This window comes from Drosophila tropicalis, unplaced genomic scaffold, assembly GCF_018151085.1.
Source record: "Drosophila tropicalis isolate 14030-0801.00 unplaced genomic scaffold, ASM1815108v1 contig_905, whole genome shotgun sequence".
In the NCBI taxonomy this organism is placed as follows: Eukaryota; Metazoa; Arthropoda; class Insecta; order Diptera; family Drosophilidae; genus Drosophila; species Drosophila tropicalis.
Window position 1 is genome coordinate 270173 of NW_027173405.1, and position 24095 is coordinate 294267.

Sequence of the window (24095 nt, forward strand, 5' to 3'; positions counted from 1 at the left end):
GTCTCCACACATCATCAAATCACATTCATATTTTAAGCCACCATCTTTAGCAATAGACTCTTTGATTCTGCTTGTGTAACCTGCACACTTAACGTGAACCGCATTATCAAACATAACGCCTATGTCTTTGAATGATGGTACACAATCTAACAGAACAGACTTAATAGAGTAATGAGCTAGGAGCGGAGACAAACGATTGAAATTCATAAAAGAGCACTTAGAGGCATTAATGTGTAATTTATTAAGGTGTAATTTATTAACGTGGCCAATCACAGAACTCATCGAGATCTGATTGCAAGTACTGTTGGAAAAAAGGATCAAGAAGGATATAAGAATAACAAATCTTAACATCATCCGCAAACATGAGCACGCGTGAATGAGCCAAGGGGAAAATCCACTATTGTTAAATTTCGTCAGAAGCATACAATGATCAACCGTATCGAAAGCCTTACTGAAGTCTAAAAGGTTGGTAAGCGACGAACAATCTTTCATTTTGCCATGCTGACAAGGAGAAATAGTGGATCTGGATAGGTGTTGAAGGGAAGACTTAATAATTTTTTCAAACAGCTTAGATATTGCGGAAAGTTTGGCAATGCCACGGTAGTTGGAAATATCTGATTTGTTGCTCTTTTTAAAAATCGGAATAATAATAGACTCCTTCCAAACATCAGGAAAGGTACAAGTCTCACTCGATATAAAGAATAACCGAGATGAAGGTCTAGATGGGGAAATCGAACACATTTTAAGGATGCAACTAGGTAATATACCTAGCAAGTACTGTTGGAAAGTACTGTTGATAATATATCATTCCCAGATACGAAGGAAGACGTCATAGATGACAAGCTAGAGATAATACAGTCTTCAGTAATACTATGAAAAAACATACAACTAAATAAGGGACAGGTTGTGGGATGCGAAGCAGTAGTAGAATAGGTCGACTGAAAGAATTTAGAAAACAGACCTGCAATATTTGAATCATTGTTTGCTGTCTGGCAATCAAGGTTGAAGGTGGAAGGTAGTAAATTTGAGAGTCGTTTAAAATTAACAAAGTTGCAAAATCTTTTGTGATTCTTATAGAATTTAACTTTACAGCGCATGATAAATTTATTGTAGCATTGAGTATTGAAGTGACAAAATTGAGATTTGGCTACACAATGCTTTGCATAGTCAAGTCGCGAACCAGTTTTTTTTAAACCTTTTAAAATATCTCGATTTAATGTTACGGATATTAGACAGCCTTCGTGTGAACCAGACCGGCGCAATGGAGAAGGTAGAGAACGCATTTATCAATTAAGAGCAGAGTAGAAAAACTTCACTGCACAATCTATATCGGAGCACTCAAATACAAATGACCAATCAAAAGAGAAAATAAGGCTGTTAAGAAGATTGAAATTTGTTTAACGAAAACATCTACGACGAGAATTTGAGATGACGGCATTTTAAGAAATAGTAACTTCAATGGTAGGGTGATAAGGATCTTTAGGTTTCACTAGTGGCTGTGTTTGTGATACAGTACTAACAGTGGGATCAGAGACAAAAACAAGATCAAGGATTCTTTTAGAAGAGTTAAGGAAAGAATTCAACTGATATAGCGGACATTCAAATAGGCTATCAAGAAAAATATTGTGAGATGAAGGAATTAAGAAAGATAGATTATCATCAACAAGCCAAGAAATATTAACCAAGTTAAAATCACTTAAAACTATAAGAAAATCACGATCTTTAAGACGACTAAAAATAGTTTGCAAAACATCAGCATGGTGCATGTAGGTCATGATATCAGCAGCTGGAGGAATATATGAACAAGATATATGTATGTAAGCTAAAGTTAGAACATGTAACTTCGACGCAAACAAACTCAACACCTAAGGGGAGATCAATCGGCACAACACTTGAACTCAGATTTGAGTTGACAGAAAGAATTTCATATTATCCAAAACAGAGGAGTTAAGCCAAGTTTCACAGAAAGCTAATATGTCAACCGAAAAGGTTGGGCTATCACAGAACAGGTTCGAGAGCTTGGTAAGAAGTCATCTTAAATTTTGATAATGAATGCAATGGTTCAAAACAATTAGTTTTTTAAGCAAAAGATGAATTAGAAAGGTGGACAGGCAGAGGACGGAAGCCCTTATTGGGCGCAAACTCGTGTGCAACTACGCCCTCAGGCCAAAAATTAGCGTCTACCATAACTGAGAAATACTTATTTGGTATTGTAATTTTAAAAGAGGAAATTTCATGAGGCCTAGAAAGCTTAAACTTTTGAATTAAAACCTTAGCAGATGAAACCTTAGACTCAGAAGTATCTGGAGCAAGCCTAGAGATAAATAATTGTTTTCGATGAGGCACTTCAATTAGTGGAGGCGGAGGAGCATTGGGATCCGCAAGTGATTGAGAGCCAGCATGATCCTGTGATTGATCAAACTTTTCGTGAGGGATAGACTTAGGTACACCAGGGCTTGTAATGGGTACTTCAATCTTAAAAGAAGAGCATAAAGAGGGTCAAGAAGATGGTGTAGGCGAAAGTAAAATGGGAGACGAAGTAATAGAGAGAGCTGGCGACTGCCTACGAGGCAACTCAAGGGTACATATCTTGGGCGATTTCTGAGGTGGAACAAACTTGAATTGCGACAATAAATGTACGCTATAGTCACACTCGTTAGACAGCTGTTTGGCCAGTTTGTTTAAAGAAAAAAACTTTAAACGAAGATCCCTATACATACGGCTAAAATCAAGCTGCTGGTTGGAATGTACTACCTGTGGGTTGTAGTTGTGTGAACACAACAGATGATAATTCATCGTTTACCTAAAAAGCAATATTTTATATGCGAAAGAAAGAACTTGAAATATTTGTTTTTTTTATGAATAAAACCCTTAATACATATTTGAATGTATTTATCCGATTATGTTCAACATAGCTGAAAACAGCAATTAAATAGAAAAAAAACCTTGAAAAAATTGCGGTGCGGTTTGACATATCTGTTGCATATTATGACAACATATATTAATAAACGCAGAAGTACAATTAAAGTTCTGTTACACAAAGTGTTGTGTGGGAATAGCCTATACACTGAATTTGATGATTGGATTAAGACTTCCATCACTAGAATGGGAAAAGAATAAATTTCAGACATGTTTATTAGCAAAACAATACTATTGCATTTCAAATTATCATAAGGGATATAGATGTTATCTTTCAATTTTTTGCAAATGTAAGTTATTGATTGATCTGATTGTTTTCATTAAACTTACCGACTTGCTTTATTAAAATGTTTATGGAATTTAAAATATAAAGTAATACATGTTTTGGGTTGAAATAAAACACATAAATTGTTTAAAGCACTTAATTTGTATAACAATAGATTACATCCATATGTATGTATGTGCATACTCATTTATACATAGTTAGCAAAACGAACTAACTAGACAATACATATGTATGTATTTATGATTATAGAATATTTAACTAAATTTTCCCGGAAAGTAAATTTGAAAGCATTTATGTACATACATACATATGTGTTAAAATAAATGTAATCTTTTACATGTGAATTAGCTGTCATAAATAATAGTTTATTAGGTTTACTTAGTGATCTATGTATGTATGTACATGCCTATGTACATAAGTATAACCGTTTTTTAATGCTGCAATCATGAAGTTGAATGTTAAGCCCCTCCCGGTCCAGTATAGTCGATTTTCCAAAATAACCGGCCGGCGCAAATTTAAATGGAAACATCCCTTGTAATTGTTTTATTATTGATCGCGCAACTAATACATACATACATACAAATGTAGAAAGCAATAACCAATTTACATATGTAAGTCGTATTTTCGTTAGCGAGTCGGTTTTATGCAAATATCAACTGCAATTTGAACGAGTCAGCTTACCGGTTAATTTAAAAAATATAAACTACTTAGTAGAGTCCTTCTTGGCGAATCATTCTTGTACAGTCGTACATATGTACATACATATTTAATATCGATGTGACTAGTTTGAATGCAAGGCGTCTCCGAATATAGTATATACATACATACATGTATGTATGTATCTTCTTGATCGGCATGAGAAGCTACGGAAGCTCCGTCTGTCCGTCCGTGCGTAGGCGTTTTACTCAGCCATCTTAAAAAGTATCGGGTTGAATTTCTTTTTCTGTGCTTTTTATTACCTGGAGCAGATCAAATTTGACAATCCTACGTATCGGACCACTATATTATATAGTTCTATACAAAAAGTATATGGAGAGTTGGAGTATCTACATGTATGTATGCATCTATGAAATTTTCAATCGCTGTCGGCAGCGCTGCATGCTGTCTACTACGTCATTTGTCATCAACAGAGCACATGCCTACACTGTATGCGTATGGTTGCGTTGCTTTGCTTAGGGAATGAGGGAAGAAGAAGAACAAAATTGTAGTATAAAGAGTAACATTTTTATACCCTTGCAAAAAGGGTATATTAATTTTGGTCAGAAGTGTGCAACGCATAGAACGAAGCATCTCCGACCATACAAAGTATATATATTCTTGATCAGCACGACGAGACGAGTTCAACTAGCCATGTCCGTCCGTCCGTCCGTCCGTCTGGATCAACGCAAACTCCTCCTAGACCGTAAGAGCTACAGAGCTGAAATTTTGCACGTAGGCTTGTATATACTGCAGGCGTTGTATATCTCGGATTCAGCCGGATCGGACCACTATATCATATAGCTCCCATACAAACCCCAAAGTCACGAACAGTGACTTTTCTCAATAACTTCGTTATTTTCTATGCTATTATCGTGAAACTTAATATTAGAGAGGTTACTACGCCTATAAGCGACTATGCCAAATTTGATCAAGATCGGGTGACTATATCATATAGCTCCCATACAAACGGCCAAGTCACGAACAGTGACTTTCTCAATAACTTCGTTATTTTCTGAGCTATTGTCGTGAAACTTAATATTAGAGAGTTTACTACGCTTATAAGCGACTATGCCAAATTTGATCAAGATCGGGTGACTATATCATATAGCTCCCATACAAACGGCCAAGTCACGAACAGTGACTTTCTCAATAACTTCGTTATTTTCTGAGCTATTGTCGTGAAACTTAATATTAGAGAGTTAACTACGCCTATAAGCGACTATGCCAAATTTGATCAAGATCAGGTGACTATATCATATAGCTCCCATAGGAACGATTCTTCGAAAACAGTGACTTTTGTAAATAACTTCGTTACTTTTAACGCGATTGCTTTTAAATTAAACATTTCTTAATTTAATATATATGTTAATGACTGTGCCGAATTTGATAAAGATCGGGTGACTATATCATATAGCTCCCATAGGAACGATCGGTGGAAAACAGTGACTTTGATCAATATCTTTCATTATTTCCTATGATTGTAGGCCTTTCTTTCTCAAGCTTAATCCTTTTTAGATAAAACGTTCTTACACATTGATGGCTAATAGGTAAGGATAGAGTTACCAAAAAAGTTGCAAGGGTATACAAACTTTGACGCGGTCGAAGTTAGCCCCGGCCCTCTGGTTTTGTTCGTATTTAGATGAACTTAGTTGCAGAAAACAAATTTTGAACATGTAGAAATAATATTGCCAAGGATTGCAAGGGTATATAAACTTCGGCATAGCCCAAGTTAGCTTCTTTGATATTTACAAATTCAAATTACAAATTCAATACAAATTCATTTTTAAACTTATATTTTATAATTTTAAATTACATTCTTTTTTTTTAATCCCTTGCAGAGGGTATTATAAAATTGGTCAGATGTTTGTAATGCACAGAAGAAGAAGAAGCAATTGTTTTTTCTACATTCTGGAGGCAAAAGTAGGCGTGGAAAAAATGTTAATTATCAATAATCTGCAGGCATACTGAACAAATAAAAATACCAAATTTGGTTTTGTTAGTTTTCGAGAAAAACAGTTTTATTTAATTTTCGGGGGTGGAGATGGGCGTTGCAAAATTTTAAAAAAGCTAAATCTGCGAGTGTACAATTCCAGTACACATTCCAAATTTGATGTCTATGGCAAGAATAGTCCTTGAGAAAATCGGTTTAATCTAATTTGCAAGAGCGAAAGGAGGCGTGGGAAAAATTTAAAATAAAATTTAACACCGTAGGCATTACAGGGGTCTAAGTACCAAATTTTGTGACTCTAGCTCTTATAGTCTCCGAACGGACAGGCGGTCATGCCTAGATCGACTCGGCTGTTGGTCCAGATCAAGACAATGTATATATTTTATGGGGTCGGAAATGCTTTATTATACAATTTGACCCTATATGCATGCGGTGAGCACGATGCTGGGTTACAGGGCCAAATTTATGCTTCTAAACAAAAAAAAATTAAAAAACAGAACACGAACTGCTTATTTAAGTATGTATATAATTTTTATGAAAAACTTGAAAACGATCGGTCAAGTGGTTTTCCCTCTAGAGTGCTCACAGAGTTAGAAGATGCTGTTCGTCAGAAAATCGACATTATAATTTTATACCCTTGCAAAAAAATGTACATATGTATGTTAATTTTGCTCAGAAGTGTGCAATGCATAGAAGGAAGTATCTCCGATCATTTGCATGTAGGCATGTACATATGTTCATATATTACAAGCTGTACCCTGGCACTTTCCGCTGTGTCATATTGTCGGTGCACGCATAAATTATGAGGAACACAACAAAGCATAACTTTTAAATTTTATATATTTTTTGTTTTTCCATTCTCCGCGTAAATATATAGGCTATCTGGTCTACCGACACGGAAACACGCAACATACAATTGTCCATGTAAAATACACTCCGCATGTAAATCTAAACCACATAATTCCAGAGATTGAGATCAAATAGGAAACTGGAATTAAAATGTAGACAAAAAAAAATTTGAATACAATCGGTTCAGTAGTTTTTGAATGCATAGAGGTACTTACACAACTTTTTTGTACCTTTGCAAAAAGGCTATATTAATTTTGGTCAGAAGCGTGCAACGCATAGAACGAAAATAAATGCCTAAGAAAGGCAGTTTTCCGTGTTTTTTTTTTTAGGATAGAAAAAAACAAGCAAATGTAATGCAATTTTTACATCATTTTATTACATATTTAAACTTACAAAAAACATTTTTTAAAATTTAAAATATCAAAATACAGCCCACTTTCATCTACTTTTGTGCACCACCTCGCAATTGAAGTATCCAATCGGCGGGCAAAATGTAGGTCGCAATTTTTGTGTGAAACAAAAAAATCAAATGGATAATTAATTTTCATTAGTCCTTCTTCTAAGTGAACCTGAAAAAAAACCGAAAAAAACGCGAAAATCAAAGTTTTTTTTAGATTTGAAAAAAAAGTTGAATTTTTCACCAAAAAACCTAACTTCATTTTACTAAAAAAATAGTTTAGAATTTATTTTTTCAAGCCTTTGTAAGGTTCACAGAGGAGGTACTAAGATACTGAATCTAATAAGCTTTGGTTTTTTACGATTGGTTGAATACTTTTTTTGTAATTTTGCCCGCCAATTTTGGAAAATCCCAAAAATGAAAACTCGAACGCTGGTATACTCGACTGCTTTTAGTGCTGTATCTCTGCTGTGCGCTGCTCTTTCCAAAATTGACAGACATATTCTTAGATATAATAGGAACAGATTTAAGCAATAAAAAAAAAAATCGATTTTTTGAGCCTCCTAAAGCGGGCTCCCCCCTTAATCAGCATGAGAAGCTGAGTCGATATAGACATGTCAAATCAACTTCACGCCGCCGTCTTAAGAGCTATCGTATCGGGATGAAACTTGATATTTGAGCTACTTCCAGTCAGGATCAAACCACTGTGTCATATAGTTTTAAAAGAAACATAGATGAAGAATTTGGAGTATCTCTATGAAATTTACTAATATGATAGTTTTGGATATAAAACATCAGATCCCAAAATTTCACAAAACAGATCGGATAAATAGAACACAAGTTACAGTCAATATAAGTCGACAGCGCTGCAGGGAAGGATAATAAAAAGAAATGGAAATTATATTTGGAAGGGTTTGTCTGTGCATTTATACAGAAGAAGAATTTGGAACAAGTAAAAATATTATAGGAAAGGACTGCAAAGGTAGATAAACTTCGGCAGCCGAAGTTAGCTTCTTTAATATTGATACCCTTGCAAAAAGGGTATATTAATTTTGGTCAGAAGTGTGCAACGCATAGAACGAAGCATCTTCGACCATACAAAGTATATATATTCTTGTTCAGCACGAAGAGACGAGTTCAAATAGCCATGTCCGTCCGTCCGTCTGGATCAACGCAAACTCCTCCTAGACCGTAAGAGCTACAGAGCTGAAATTTTGCACGTAGGCTTGTATATACTGCAGGGGTTGTATATCTCGGATTCAGCCGGATAACCACTATATCATATAGCTCCCATACAAACCCCAAAGTCACGAACAGTGACTTTTCTCAATAACTTCGTTATTTTCTGTGCTATTGTCGTGAAACTTAATATTATATTATATATAAACTCCCATAGGAACGATCGGTCGAAAACAGTGACTTTTGTAAATAACTTCGTTACTTTTAACGCGATTGCTTTCAAATTAAACATTACTCAAATATATCTGTTAATATCTGTGCCGAATTTGATAAAGATCGCAAACAGTGATTTTGATCAATATCTTCGTTATTTCCTATGATTGTAGGCCATTCTTTCGCAAACATAAGCCTTTTTAGATAAAACGTTCACATTGATGGCTAATAGGTAATAGGTAAATGAAGATTAATACCATCTATGCTGGCATTGGCCAATTTGTGGAAATCGCAAGCGTTATTAAAAAAAACATTTTTAACTCGACCCAAACGCAAAATCTTTCTTTAAAAAAAAACCAGAGGACCGGGGTTCCTTACCTATTAGCCATCAATGTGGAAGAACGTTTTATATAATAGCACACGATAATAGCACAGAAAATAACGGAGTTATTGAGAAAAGTCACTGTTAGTGACTTTGGGGTTTGTATGTGAGCTATATGAAATAGTGGTCCAATCCGGCTGAATCCGAGATATACAACCCCTGCAGTATATACAAGCCTACGTGCAAAATTTCAGCTCTGTAGCTCTAATGGTTTAGGAGGAGTTTGATCCAGACGGACGGACGGACTTGGCAATTTGAACTCGTCTCGTCGTGCTGATCAAGAATATATATACTTTTTATGGTCGGAGATGCTTCGTTCTATGCGTTGCACACTTCTGACCAAAATTAATATACCCTTTTTGCAAGGGTATAAAAAGATTCACTCCGTCTACTACGCCTGTACGATGTGAAAATAAGTTGTTATGATTATATAATTACGGATATAACTTTGTATAACTGGACAATTAACTAGAGTGAAGTTTGCGAATAAATAAAACAACGAATGCGCTCGCTTTCATAGCTAATTTTCGACTATAGACTTCATATTTATATAGCACATAACTTAAGTCTAGGCAATGTTTTTGTCTTGAGGGGCGCTACTTTACGAATCGTGGAATTTTTATTTTCTTTATATTTACTATAATTCGTTCCATGCGGTCTCTAAATTCATTGGAATTGATTCGTCCCATTGAAGTCACGTTTCTTGCATTAAGATTTTTCCTCTAATAATTAGGGGACTCAAAAGATCTAACGGATCAAATAAACGAAATGTCACCGAGAGAATGTTCCGTTTTGTTGCTCGGAGGCTCATAAACAAGTCATCGATTTGGAATTGGAATACGTCTTCCCAGGTAACCAAACAACACCAAGTGCCTTGGTTGGAATCTGATTCTGAAATTGTATTCGGCGTTGCTGTGCTAAGGGAAGCGGAGACTGCTGAGCTGTTTGAGAACCATTTGGTTAACTCAAAGCCTGCTTTAAGCAATGCCTGTGACACTTCAGACTTGATTGTCAGAAGGTCCTCAAAGCAACCAGCACCAGTCAACATGTCATCAACATAAAAATCGTGCCTGATAACTTCAGCAGCTTTTGAATGTGACAATTCAATCATCTCACCCAGCTTTGTCAAACACCGTATTGCCAGAAACGGAGCTGCCGCCTTACCATACGTAACAGTGTTTAACCTGAACACTTTCAAAGAATCATCTGGGTTTTTTTTTCCACAATATGAGCTGGAAATCTCCATCTGCTTCATGTCCCATTACTTGACGATACATTTTCTTGACGTCACCAGTCAAGGCATACTTATGCAAACGAAATCGAAGCAAAATCGAGTGCAGCTCCTCTTGAATAGTGGGACCGACCATCAAGATGTCATTCAACGATGTTTGTGACAAAGTTTAGCATGATGCATCGAATACAACATGAAGTTTCGTCGACGTGCTTTAAGGTGTTAAAACTACCTGATGTGGAATGAAATAGTGTGGATGAGTGGGAAATTTATTATCAGTTTCTGACGTGTGTTTCAATGAAAGATATTTTTCCATAATTTCTGTTTCCTTATTTCCCATCTTTCGACAATCTTCTTTCGAGCGACAAAAACCGCCGTTAATGAACTTCAAATGAAAGCCCAAGTGCATTGGCGCTCGACTTAAACGGCAGCTTCGTTTTGATAGCTCTAATTGACTGTTCTCTTCTGAACTGATTCCACGTCAGAAGAATACCGCCCATCCGAAGATAGTCATTTGAAGGGTTGGAAGTCCTGGACCTTGTTTTACTTGACCTATTGATAAAAGGTCGTGAAAGGAACCTGCTCCAATGAGCATGTCTATTTTTTGCGGCTTATAAAACTGTGGGTCAGCTAATTGCAGATTATTAGGTGTTTTCTACCCAGTAATATTAACGGTTTGTGGGGGCTGATATGACGAAATGGACTTCAGAATTCCGAAATTCAAATTCAAATACCTCACTGCGATTCACTCGCGACTTCACCACAGTGTGTACCAATTTCTTGAATTGTATGTACATTGGAATCAGCAATCCCAAGCAAGTCGATTGGACACTCTTCTCTAGGTAACTGCAATCGTTGTGCCATTTCTTCGGTTATCAAGTTGGTCATGGAACAATTATCGAGCAAAGCTCTGACCAGCACGAAATCACCAGCTTTTGTTCTAACGCCAACGAGTGCAGTAGAAAGAATCACGTTCTTCGAAGCCGTCACATGCATAACATGTAAGGTGGTAACGCGTTGTTTAACTAGTACACTTGCGTTTTGTTTGTGAATCAACCTTGTTTATAACTAAGTAAATTAAAATGGGTGAAATGGTGCTGTTGTTATATGCTTGATTCCATGGAGTATGCAAAACTCTTTGAATGCTTCAGACGTAAGCTGCGGTCCCTTATCGCTGACCATAGTCTTAGGATATCCTTCGATTGCAAAAATTGAAGACAAAGCTGAGATTGTGTTCGCGGTTGTTACCGATGTCATTTGAACAGTAAACGGGAACTGCGAGTATGCGTCTACACAAATTAACCACATGGCATCGAATATTATGCCAGCAAAGTCGATGTGGATTCGCTTCCAAGCTGTGGTTGCTGTAGGCCAACTATTGTATTGTCGTGGTGGCGCTGGATTGTTGCTCCTGCAGATGTTGCATGACTGAGCTTGATTTTTTATGTCTTCATCAATGGCAGGCCACTAAACATGTTTTCTTGCAATTTGCTTCATGCGAACAATGCCCCAATGCCCTCATGTAATAGTTTAAGCACTTTTGGACGTAGACTAGTTGCAATCACCATCCGATTTTCATCTGACTGTAAACATAGTAAGTGATCATTAATTGTTAAAGCAAACTTACGTTTAAAGAATGGCAATAAATCTTCGTTGCCACTTTCTAACTTTTCTAGCCATCCTACAGAAACGTAGTGCAGGACTTATTTGAGGATTTTATCGTTATTCAAATGCTTGAGAACGGTTTCTGCATTAACCGGTGGATTGATTTCCCTTAAGTTGCAAGCTTCCTCCTCATTATCCAATTCTATATCAGTTCCACTTGGTAGTCGGGAAAGAGCATCGGCATTGCCATTTGCAGATGTTGCCCGATACTGGATATCAAAATTATAAGCCATTAGAATGATACCCCAACGTTGTAGTCTGTTTAAAGTCATCAATGGAAGATGTTTCCCAGGTTTGAAGATCGATACAAGCGGCATGTGATCGGTATGAACTTCCTCCAATACAGATATTGGTGAAATCGTTTAACTCCGAAAGTTATTGACAATCCCTATTTTTATACCATACACCCATAGGGTGAAATTGTATATTAAAGTCGCCAAAATGTATGTAACAGGCAGAAGGGAGCTTCTCCGACCCTATAAAGTATATATATTCTTGATCAGGATGAACAGTCGAGTCGATCTAGCCATGTCCGTCTGTCCGTCCGTCCGTCCGTATGAACACGCAAATCTCGGAGACTATAAGAGCTAGAGCCACCAAATTTGGTATGTATACTCGTGTATTATGTTAATATATAGAGTTAATTGGAATTTCGGCCATCTTTTCTATTTCTACAAAACTACCAAATTTTATTGAAATCGGACTAGAAACATGCAAAATATGCGTATGAACGTATTTTACTACGCAGTCCACAAGGCCAGAATTGGAGTTGGCTAGTGGCGGCGCTAGAGTGCTCATGTGTTTGTAGAATGAGCGAGATAGCACATAGTATAAAACATGTAAAAACAATTTAATAGACATATGTATGTACATTTGGTTTTCGAAATTTGAAATATTTGTTTCACCTGGTGTATAGTATACCCAAGTCGACGAGTCGACTTACTTGCTTTATTCTATTTGACTGTATTTCTCTTGATGTTTGTCGAGTGTTTTCGAAGCAAAAACAATGGGTCTCTCTTGACCATCGTGTTGAATATGAGAAAGGGCTACTCCGAGACCGAAAGATGGCGCGTCCTGCGAGTACGATCGGTAAGTCTTCATCAAAATGCGCCAGTTGCGTTGCGTTAATAATGTGTGACTTCAGAGCTGAAAAGGCTTGTAGTTGATTCGGACCAAAAAAAATTTTTATATTTTTTCTACGAAGTTGGTTTAAAACTTGCTCGATTCGTTTTGGATGTTCTTCACTTGTTGGAGCTGAGATGATGATGTCATCTATGTAGTTCCACAACCTTCTATTCCTTTTAGAAGTTGCTCAAGGTATCTCTGAAAGATTGCCGGTGCGCTGGCAATTCCATACGGAAGGCGCTGATATTGAAATAGGCCCATTGGCGTGTTGACGACCATGAACTGCTTGGTTGCCTCATCTTATTCCATCTGAAGATAGGCGTCTTTTAGGTCTATTTTGCTGAATTGCTTACCATGACGAATTATGTGAAATAGGGACTCTTTTGTTGGTAATGGATACTGCTCTATATCGATTTGTGCGTTAACTGCTTGCTTAAAGTCACCAGAAATCCGAATGGCTTCACCTGGCTTAGGTGCTAACACAATGGGGGATGCCCAGTTGCTAAATTTGATCGGGTTCCAGATATTGGCTTCCGTGAGACGATTTGCTTCGCCTTTGAAATGTTCCAATTGAGCAAATGGAATTTGACGGCTTTTGAAAAATTTGGGTGTTGCTGTAGATTTTAAAAATACGCTGGCTTTGAAATCTTTTATCGTACCCATGGCAGGCTCGAACATTGACATATATTTGGACCAAAGATCATTAATTCAAATATTTTCTTGCTCATAAATTTTACATATTTGGACAATGTCGAATCCAAATTTTTTAAATAAATCTGTTCCGAAAAGATTGGCTTCGTCGCTTTTACTAGTCACAATGATTACAATATTTTCGACTTTTTCTCCACACTTTGCGACAGTCTGCAATTCGCCTAGTATTGGTATTGGAATGTGTGTATATGCGAAAAATTTCCTGAAACATTCTTGCAATTTCGGTTTATTCAGTAATAAATATGTTTCAAAATATATCACTGAAGCAGTTGACCCTGTTCTCTTTGTTCGGTTTATTCTGATACTTTTTGAATGTATGGATCGCGTTTAGTGGAACTTGACTCTCTTTCTTGTCTTTAAGGGTTGCAACGGTTTTTGTCGTTGTCTCATCTCCGCAACCATGAGCACATCTTCAAGAGTCGGCTGGTGCTTTTGAAGAGCAGCTGCCCGTACTGCATCATACGGGGTATGTACGATGATCTGATCCCGGATTATTTCATCTACGTAGTTGGACAAACAACCTTGTGCAGAACACACAAATTGACATTCACGAGCCATCCCGCGCAAATCGGCTACCCACTCTTTGTGTGTTTGACCAAGTGCCATCTCTTTCTTAAAAAATTCGTAACGCGCTGCTACAATATGACGCTTAGTTGTGAAATGTAGAGTAAGTTTTTCTGTGAGCTCTTTATATGTATGAGTGTTTAAGTTGTTTTTCCCGAAGAGATTTTTAAGAAGCTCGCCACACCAAGAAAGAAAATATGCTTCTTGTTTTTCGTCTGCACTGACCGAATATGCATTAAAATGTTGCGATAACTGTTCTAGATAAGACTCCCATTATTGATTGTCTTTGTCAAATTTGTGAAATGGAGGACACATAGATAATTCACCCGCGTGGCTTGAATTACTAGCACTATATGAAGAATTATTCTCAAGAATTTCCTCTCTTCCATTGTCGTTGTTGTTCTAAAATGTATGTTGTGAATTGCTGTTGCTGGGAAAGCAATTCTTGAATTTCCCCGCTTTCTATTGGCATCTTGATGAGAATCAATGACTGAACAACTAGATTTTACACAATTTTTGTGGCTAAACGTTTTAATTTCTTTTTTGCCTCGTCGCCATTAATGTTGTGTCCACAGTAGAGAGGTACGTGTGTTCTTGTTGAGAGCTTATGCTAGACTGACCGTTTATTGATTTGTAATATTTTAGATTTTAAATGATACATAACATAAATAAAATATATTGCTCAAATATATTGAGAAAATAAATAAAAATATATTTTACAGCAAACAAATTTTTATTGACAATCAGCAACTATGATGTCAACCGAGAAGATATTTAGGGTATTTATCATCAATGAAGCTAAGAATGTATATACCCTACCAATTTGGCCGAACTCTAGGGTATTTTATTCAAACGAAAGCCTGTGCTCAAGATGGTCAGCACAATTACCAAAGAGAATTTCTCGATTTGGGCTCTTTCAATTTTTTGCGATAAATAAAACAGTCGGAACAGTTCCTAGTTTTAGAATGTATGATTTGGTTGTTGCTATGAGAGTAATTTGTTTCGGTTTTTTTGCTTCTGTTTCTGCTTAGTAGGTGTTCAATTTCGGTTATTTGCTGTTTGCTGCTGCTCTCGGGTTTCTTGCTTTTGCATTTTTGCTGTTTGCTGCTGCTGTCGGGCTTCTTGCTTTTGGATTTTGGCTGCTTACTGCTGCTGTAGGGTTTCTCGCTTTCGGTTTTTGGCTTTTGCTGCTGCTGTCAAAATTTTCTATTTCGGTTATTTGCTTTTGATGTCGGCTTTTGCGTTTTCGGTTTTTGGTTGCTGCTTTTGCTTCGACTGTTCATAGTTTCCGAAGCACAAGCATCAGCACACAGCAAAACTGTCGACAATTTTCGCAGTTTTCAAACCCTGGCGATCACTTCCTCATTTGACTTAAATATCCGCCCGGCGAGTGACTTTTTCAAGTTTGAGCCAAGTCTGAAGAATACGGTGGATGAGGCAGCAATTTGAAGTCCAATTCGACCAATTTGGACGTGTCGACGGCAGGGATGTGAGCCAAATAACTGTTGTCAGATTCGTGCGGTCACAAAAGTGTTTAATGTGAAAAAAGTTTGATAGTAACCGATTGCTTTGTTCATATAATAATTTTGCTGCACTCAATCGATGAACTCTTCTTTTTTATTTAGTTTGCTCTACTTCATTCCGACTTTTTGTATCTGAATGAAAACTCAAAAAGTCTTTTGATTATGTATATATGTGTGTATATATAAAAACCATTTTCTTTGACTTTTTCAGTCAATCGGTCTTTGAATTAGTGTTTCTGTGTGAGCGTCGCTTATTTCGGTCGTTGTTTGACGTTCGATAGACTGTTTTACGAACAGATCAACGGAAAACCGAAGAAAAAATCGACTGAAATCGATTGTTTTATTTCTTCGGTTATTCTCGTCAGCAGATCATAGAGAAAAAAAACTCTCAACTGTTATTTCGAGACTATGGTTCTTCATTTTCATTTGTGTTGTCTCAGCTTCAGACAGCTTTTACAACGAATTTACACATTAATTTTATATATTTTGTGTTTATAATAGTAAATATTACAAGCTGTACCCTGGCACTTTCCGCTGTGTCATATTGTCGGTGCACGCATAAAATATAAGGAACACAACAAAGCATAACTTTTAAATTTTAAATATTTTTTGTTTTTCCATTCTCCGCGTAAATATAAAGGCTGGCTTACCGACACGAAAACACGCAATTGAATGCCATCGGTTCAGTAGTTTTTGAATGCATAGCGATTGTAGGTGCTTACACAACTTTTTTATACCCTTGCAAAAAGGGTATATTAATTTTGGTCAGAAGTGTGCAACGCATAGAACGAAGCATCTCCGTCCATACAAAGTATGTATATTCTTGATCAGCACGACAAGACGAGTTCAAATAGACATGTCCGTCCGTCCGTCCGTAAGGAGCTACAGAGCTGATTTTGAAAGTAGGCCTGTATATACTGCAGGGGTTGTATATTTCGGATTCAGCCGGATCGGACCACTATATCAAATAGCTTCCATACAAATTGCAAAGTCACGAACAGTGACTTTTCTGAATAACTTCGTTATTTTCAGAGCTATTGTCGTGTAACTTAATATTAATAGAGAGTTTATTACGCACATAAACGACTGTGCCAAATTTGATCAAGATCGGGTGACTATATAATATAGCTCCCATAGGAACGATCGGTGGAAAACAGTGACTTTTGTAAATAACTTCGTTACTTTTAACGCGATTGCTTTTAAATTAAACATTTGTTAGTTTAACATATCTGTTAATGACTGTGCCGAATTTGATAAAAGTCGGGTGACTATATCATAAAGCTCCCATAAGCACGATCGGTGGAAAGCAGTGACTTTGATCAATATCTTCGTTATTTCCTATGCTAAGATTGTAGGCGGTTCTTTCGCAAACTTAAGCCTTTTTAGATAAAACGTTTTTCCACTTTGAGAGCTATAGATAAGGAAAAAGTTACAAAAAAAATTACTTAATTAATTACGATAACTTCGACCGATATTGCTCTTTTTCCATTTTTCTGAAATCCGTTGGCACGATCCTTTTGCTTCTGCAGGCTGCAAGGTTGCTTAAATATTCGATCTGCAGCCAAAAAACACCCACTCTGGGTGATGTGGTGCTCGCTTAGCACTGCAACGTTTAACTCGCGTATAGTTTGCGCCAATAGATCTAGTTGTAGAAGGGGAAAGTTGGCTTTCCGAGAAGTGGTATGTATCACTCATGATTTTCGTCAAGCAATTGTAGCAGCGTGACTCATTTGTGTACTGTGACACTTTGTGCTCCAGGCTACTGCATCTCAGACATCAGTTTGTGCGACCAATAGTGCTGTTGCAGTTGCTTTCCTTGTGGACGAATTCAGAGTTTCTTTGTTTGACGGGCCGTCTAGATCGCGTATCTCTAGACACGCCTCTCCACCAACTGACTAATTTGGTTTTTTAGGGGTTGCTGCTAATACTGTCTGTGCCGCATAACTCTAGTAGAATCTCTCCCTTGGCAGTTTTTTTTACCCACTTTACGTTTTCTTTTATGTTATTCTCTTCTCTCTCTCTATTTGGTCATATGAATATGTCTCTTGTTCTTTAATCAAGATAATATCTGCCTGCTCTTTTTATTTGTTTGCTTGTTCGCTTATATGTAACCGTTTTGTGTATTACCCGTTGGATTCTCTGCATTTATCTCTTACGCAGTGGTGTTCTCTTGAGTTAATTCTTGGCTACGGGCTCCACGTTGACGCTTGGGTAATGTATTCCTCCGCGCTAACGCCTCCTCCCGTGCCGTTTTTGTGTGCTCAGTGACAACTTATTTGGTATTATAACTTTTGGGTTCTTGTGGGCGGTGAGGTTTGAGTAAGAATTTCCTAAAGCTCTTTCATTCGTGCTGTTATATGGTTATTTATATGAGATTCGTTTTTGTTGAATGTATTGTCATATAAGCCTGGCCATTTCATCGAGCTCATCAATTTAGGATTCGACTTCTTGGATCGCGGCTTCTTCGTGAGTTTCTTGTGTTGATGCGGACATTTTGGGTTGTAAGTAGCTTCAATACCAAGTTTCTTTCAAATAGGACAGACAGACATGGCTTTATCGAGTTTGATTTTCATGCTGATTAAGAATATACATAATAGTGTCGGAATCGTCTACTTCTTTACGTTACAAACATCTGACCAAGGGTGGAATTTTACGTTACAAACATCTGACCAAGGGTGGAATTTCCGCAAGGGTATTATATGTTGCCGTGTTGCAGGGTGGCATGTGGTCTGGCATCTGGTAATTGTACACTTATAAAAGATATGGGAATTTTTTCGCTGTATTGGCCAAGCAATAGTCCAGATTTGAAAAATCGTTAATTGTTGGGCAGCCAAAATGTATATCTTAGAAAATCCACCAAAGAAAAAGTGTGATACAATGAAATTTCTTCAGAATATTTGGTAGCAATTTTCGGCGCGACAAAGTACTAAGTTAAGGTTTTAACACTTATAGCAATGCATAGTTAATGTTATCCAAGTAAATATTTTAAAACTTAATATAAATTGAGATTTAATATAAAAGTATATGAAAAAGAAGTCTCTTACTGTTACTGTTAGTTCTGCTAAATTAATGATAAATGGCTTAAAATAAAAAAAAAAAACCATACATTTTGGGCTTCGTTTCGATTTCGTTTTATGAAATTCTCCAGGAGTAGTTTTGGTATGAATATTTTACAAATTTATTATAAAAATAGCATAGAATAACTTGTGATTAAGGCTTAAGTCGAAATATTCAGCTTAAGTTTAGTTTTTTACCGTCAAACTTTAAAAAGAGTTCAAAAAAATACAAAACTAAAGGAGGAGTACTTAAACTTTAATAAAGAATATTTGGAGTTGGGAAAAAAGTTTTAAAAAAAAACTGTTTTCTAAGTCGATTACTGAAAAACCCTGCCGTTTTTCCAATATATCGACCATCAAGCGCACTGGGAAGCATTCTTTGAATACCATATTATTGCTGCCTGGGAGGGCGTTTCGTAAACAATTAAAAAAGATCGTTGAATGACTGATGATCAACAATGAATTCGCAAAAGGTTTAAAGGGAGTTATTAACATAGTTAATGAATGCACTTAATTAAAATTAAAACAAATTTGTACGATGATGAATACTTAGATCAAGATATTGTTCCCTGTTTCTAATTATTCTTTAATTCTAAAAACTGTTTAAAATTATGCGGTATTGAAACATAACTATCCAATATGCAAATTTGCCGGGCGTTAGCACATAAGTGCTATAAGTTTAAGTATTCAAGCGAAAAAGAATGCACTAATAAAAGGACAACATACTCTACTCCATTTTGAAGGAAAACAGGAGAGAGCTAATATTTGTGTAACGGCTCAATCAACACTGTTGGCTACAGGTAATGGAAAATATAAAAATCTAAGAGACGACCTTATTGATAGTGGTTTTCAGAATACTGTGTCTGAAATGGCCGCTCAAGTATAAAAATGACTTAAAATTAAAAAACATATAGAATTAAGTTGCGTGTCCTCAATAAAATAAAAAAAAACGCATATGTCAAAATGAAAATTCTACGTACTAACTGATCCTACCTTTAATAAACCTGATGAGGTTATCATAATAATGGGGTTCACCGTGTTTAACCATATCTTAAAAGTTAGAAAGATTGATGGCCTACGAGGCCAAAGTACTCAGTTTGTGGTATAGTACCGATAGATGTCACAGGTTTTGAGCAGTTTGGGAGAAGAATAAAGGTAAAAAAGAAGACAAAGAAGTCATTGAATACGAGGACAAAGAAAACAACCAATTTAAAACAATGTCGAAGAAGTAAGTCAGCATTTGATTCCTCCAGCAGGACCTCACTTTAAAGCTACATGGAATTCTAACGCAAAAGATATAAGTATCCCTGCACCACAAAATAATAATGCCGACTTTGAATGCGATAGTGCAAAAACTACAGGAGGAAATGGTTTTTTTTCTAAATTATGGAGGCGGAAGTGGGATTGGCAAAATGTGAAAATATATAAATTCTCCGCGCATAGGCCAGTATACATACTAAATTTGGTGACTTTAGCTTTGTTACTTTTTGATAAAATCAGTTTTGTTTAATTTGCGGGGGCGGAGGTGGGCGTGGCAAAATGTTTAAATAGCCAATATCTGTGCGTCTATTAAGCTAGTCTACATACCAAATTTAATGTCGGTAGCTATCATAGTTTTTAAGGAAATCAGTTTTATGTGAATTCCGGGGGCTAAAGAAGGCGTGGCAAAAAGTTTAAACAATTAGTTTCTGCGCGCTAACTAAACGAGCATATAAACCAATTTTGATGTCTCTAGCTATTATTATTTTTAGTAAAAACAGTTTTGTGTGATTCCTGGGGGCGTGGCAAAAAGTTTGAACAATAAATTTCTGCGCGCTAACTAAATTTGATGTCTCTAGCTGTCATACTTTTTAAGAAAAACAGTTTTATGTGATTCCTGAAGGCGTAAGGGGGCGTCTTATAGTCTTCGAGATCTGCGTGTTCATACAGACGGACGGACGGACAGGCGGACAGGGCTAGATCGACTCGGCTGTTGATCCTGATCAAGAATATATATACTTTATAGGGTCGGAGAAGCTTCCTTCTGCCTGTTACATAAATGTATGGCGACTTTAATATACCATTTCACCCTATGGGTGTATGGTATAAAAAGCTATTGTCGGACGAATTTAAAAAAAAAAAAAATATTAACGCAAACTCCTGTTAGACCGATAAAGCCGCAGAGCTTTGATTGTAGGTTTCTATTCACTGCATGTGTTTTATGTCTCGGATCGGATTACTATATCATACTAAATGCAAAATTTGGTCAAGATCGGAGATCGGACTATATCAAATGGCTCCCATAGGAACGATCAGTCGAAAATAGTGACTTTTATCAATAACTGTTAGATTACCAATAAAAATTTTTAAAAACTTGTGCTCAAAGCCGTGTAAAATTTAAAAAGTTGAGTTAATAGTAATAGTAAGGCTGATTACGGGTACTGTATCACAAACGACAAATTTGATCAATGACTACATCTTATAGTTTCCATAGGAACGATCGGTGAAAAGCAATGACTTATGTCAATAACTTCGTTACTTTTTATGCAAATAGCACGAAAATTTATATTTCTTAGTTTAACATAGCTATTAAAGACTGTGCCAAATTTGATGAAGATCCAGTGACTATATCATAAGCTCCCATTTAAACTATAGGTGGAAATCGGTTATTTTCATCCATAACTTTGTTATTTGCTATGCTAATGTAGGCCGTTCTTTCGCATTGTTTCGAATAGGACTAAAGAAGAGCGGGAATTGGTATGGGGGACGGAGCGGTAGTAATGGATTAGGCGTGCAGACAGGTTTGGGCATGAGCGTTTGCGAGCCCAAGAGTCACGGTCTGTAGCAATACAATTGCCTCGCTCGCAAAGAACTGAACTGCATAGGGGAAGGGTAGCTGAATCCCGCACACAGATAAGACTAGATCTACATGAGCAATACCATCGTTTCATTTCCAGATTGGCCATATGAGTCAATTCTGCACTTACAGTCAGGCTCAGAAGTTCAATAATGAAACGAAAGGAATGTGTTTTGCTTGCGGCAAAATCAAATTACTTTAACTTAAAGCACCACCAGAGCCACTGCGAAAACTACTTTTCGGATCCACTATTGAATCGAAGCATTTCCTATCAAACATTAGGGAATATAATTTCTGCTTCCAAATGACGTCATTTGGGGCGGAAGTTGTGGCTGCCCAATTCATGACAACTTACGATGCTTTGCAGTATCCAATTATCTTCTGGGATGGTGCCGATATCACTTCAATGTGAAGATGGTAGATCCAGTGAATGGCGTAGAAACCAATAAAAAGTGAACTTTTACGGATACCGTTTAATGGTTCGGAATAACGAGGACAACCATATTTTGAAATGTCGTCAGTTGTTTCATCAGTAAATCAGAAGAAACTTCGAGGAATATATTCATTTTCGAGATGCTGTTGTGAATGACCGTGATACAACCAATGTTGGAAAGCTCACGATTTTACCATCTTCATATATAGGTAGTCCACGCCGCATGCAGGAATATGCTTAAGATGCTATGGCATATGTTCGGTATTATGGCCGTCCAGTTGTTAGTTTCTTGGCAATCGTCCACGGATAGTCATGACATCATAGCCCGCGTTTGGAGACAAAAACCAAAGTCACTAATGGATTTTAAAGTGAAATATGAAGTATTTGGATCGGTGCGGTGCTGGATGTATTTAGTAAAATGGCAAAAGAATGCTAATCTGGATATTTTGATAAAATCACTACAGACGAAATCGACGATGTGATATGCGCTGAGATTCCACAGACCGCCGTTGATAAAGACCTGCATGAAATCATCATCAAGAACATGATCCATGGACATGTGATACACTCAATCCGAATTCAAAGCGTAGACGGGAATTGTTTCAAGCGGTATCCTCGAGCATTTGCTGCCAATACGGTAACAGAAGACGATGGATACCCTTTGTATAGACGACGTTCAACTGAAGATGGCGGGACTTCTGCAACTTTACACATTCGAAATGGTAATATTAAGGCAGGACATGCTGTCATATTTAAAGAAAATACAAATGATAGACTCTATACAGTTCATCCTAATCAACTTTCCGCAGTGCATGCCAAGCTCTCAATTTATTGGAGAACGACCAGCATTGGGATATCTGCATCAATGATGCATGCAACACTGCACATTCAAATTTATTGACTACTTGCTGCACCTCATCTCCACTGCTGCACTTCATTACCAAATTAACCCGTGAACAGAAGGGCGTTTATGATCATGTTGTGCAAATGACTGGGAAAACATATAAAAACATAATATAAAAAAACTCGATTATCTCCCGTATTTCTCTACCTTATGCACACTTAAATTTGATACTAATATCCAGCAAAATTTGATCAATATCGGACAAAAAATAGTCGAATTATGCATATAAACGTTTTTCCATAAGGCCGGATTGGGCCGAATTAAATCAGAATTTAATTCCACAAAAAAATGTCTCAAATTTTTCGCCGCCAATCGATTAGTCGGTTTTTGCGGCAAAAGGCTAAAAATAAAGCAAGAGACCTTTTTATACCCTTGCAGAGGCTATTATAAAATTGGTCAGATGTTTGTAATGCACAGCATGAGAAACTGAGTCAAAATATCCATGTCCGTTTGTCCGTCAGTGCGTATGCTTTTTACTCAGCCATCTGTAAAGCTACCGGGTTGATTTTTTTTTTTAGTTTTTATTACCTAGAGCAGATCAAGTATTAAAATCTCTCGAAAATCTATATTATATAGTTTTGTACGAAATGAAGGTGAAGCAGTTGGAGTATCGCTAGGAAATTTACATATGTAATAATACACACAAATACAGTCGCCTCTGCTCCCAGCTCTGCCGGCAGCGCTGGCTGCTGCTTACTACGTCATTTGTCATCAACAGAGCACATGCATACACACACAGACGCAACGCTACGTAAATTGTATGTGCATGAGTGCCGTGATTTACTTATGTAATAATGTTTTGTTTGTGTATTGATGAATTCAGTTGCAGAAAACAAATTTCGAACATGTAGAAAAGTTTTTGCCAAGGACTGCAAGGGTATGCAAACTTCGGCATAGCCGAAGTTAGCTTCGTTGATATTTTTTTTTAATATTCGTTATATTTTACTTTGATTTTGGATTCCTTTTTAACAATTGGGCCGATCCCTTATTTTACGCTTATGTGCAGACCGCCACTGATAAGTACATTTATTTTGGAAGAAATTATAAATTTTTAACTAAAATAGAAACAAAATAAAAAGGTATAATAAAATAAAGTTTGACATAATATTAAATAAAAGATATTTTATTCAATTGAATAAATTAACTAATTAGTTACAATATTGGAAAATTTACAA

At 36.7% G+C, this 24095-nt stretch overlaps 1 protein-coding gene across 1 annotated transcript in view; it reads left to right on the top strand.

Annotated features, from left to right (window-relative positions):
• Window positions 1-3075: 3075 nt before the first annotated feature.
• LOC137586134 (LIM domain transcription factor LMO4.2) overlaps window positions 3076-24095 on the top strand; it is a 225040-nt gene continuing 204020 nt past the window's right edge. Inside the window, exon 1 of the mRNA XM_068302141.1 lies at window positions 3076-3209. The gene's annotated coding sequence lies outside the window, so the exon portion shown is untranslated. The remainder of the gene's footprint in view (window positions 3210-24095) is intronic.